The sequence below is a fragment of the Camelus dromedarius genome, chromosome 7, assembly GCF_036321535.1.
Source record: "Camelus dromedarius isolate mCamDro1 chromosome 7, mCamDro1.pat, whole genome shotgun sequence".
Lineage (NCBI taxonomy): Eukaryota > Metazoa > Chordata > Mammalia > Artiodactyla > Camelidae > Camelus > Camelus dromedarius.
The window spans coordinates 40,191,740-40,192,857 of record NC_087442.1 but is presented as its reverse complement, the minus strand read 5'-3'; positions in this window follow the sequence as shown (position 1 = coordinate 40,192,857).

The window sequence follows — 1,118 nt, the reverse complement described above, 5'->3', positions numbered from 1 at the left end:
ATTTCTGCCCAAACCTGTGTGTCACCACCCCTGTTTACATAACCTGTGTTAGTCTGCCTTGCTCACTCTTCCTTACAGCAGCTGGGACTTGTGTACATGTATGTCCTTCCTTAGCCATGGTTGGATCAGTCATTCATAAAAATACTATGGAAATTTTCATATATATTGTTGACCCTTGAACAGCTCAGGGGTTTGGAGCACTGAAATCCCATGCAGTGGAAAATCTTTACAGCTGGCCCTCCATATCTGAGGTTCCTCTCTATTTTCATTTCCTCTCTATTTTCAGTTCTGCATCCATGGATCCAAGCAATGGTGGATCGTATAATACTATAGTATGCATTTATTGACAAAAATCTGCATGTATGTTGGCCCAGGCAGTTCAAACCCTGGTGTTGCTCCAGGGCCAAGTGTATACACTAAAATAGAAGAGTGAGATGATGGTACCTATCACCCAGCTTCAACAATAACTGATACATGGCCAATCTTGTTTCAACTTTACCATTAATAGATTATTTTTAAGCAGATCCCAAACATCATACTGTTTCATCCATAAGTACTCAGTCAGTATCTCAACAAGATAAGGACTCTTTAAAACATAACCACAATACCATGATCACATCTTAAAAAAAAAGAAAAGTCATGCTTTAATATCAAGTTTATAGTCAATGTTTAAATTTCTTCAACTGTCTGATAAATGTTTAAATACATTTTTTATAGTTGGTTATTCAAATCAGGATTCCAACAAAGTCCACCCATGTATTTGGTTGATATGTCTTTTAAATCTCTTTTAATCTATATGCATTCCCCCATTTTTTCTTGTATCTTAATTTGTTAAAGAAACTAGATGGTTTGTCCTATAGAATTTCCTACATCCTGCTTTTTTGGTGATTGCATTCCAATAGCATGGTTTAATATGTTCTCCTGTCTGACCCATAAACTGATAGATCTACAAGCTTGATCAAACTCAAGTTTGAAATTCTGGGCAAGAATACTTCATAGGCAATGTGAAGAACCATTTCTTAGAACCCTGGGTGGGGTTCTGGGTGTACAGGAGGTTGAGTCACATTTCCCACATCTGGGTACATACTCCTCCAAGGTCCACCTCACTGATTTTTTTT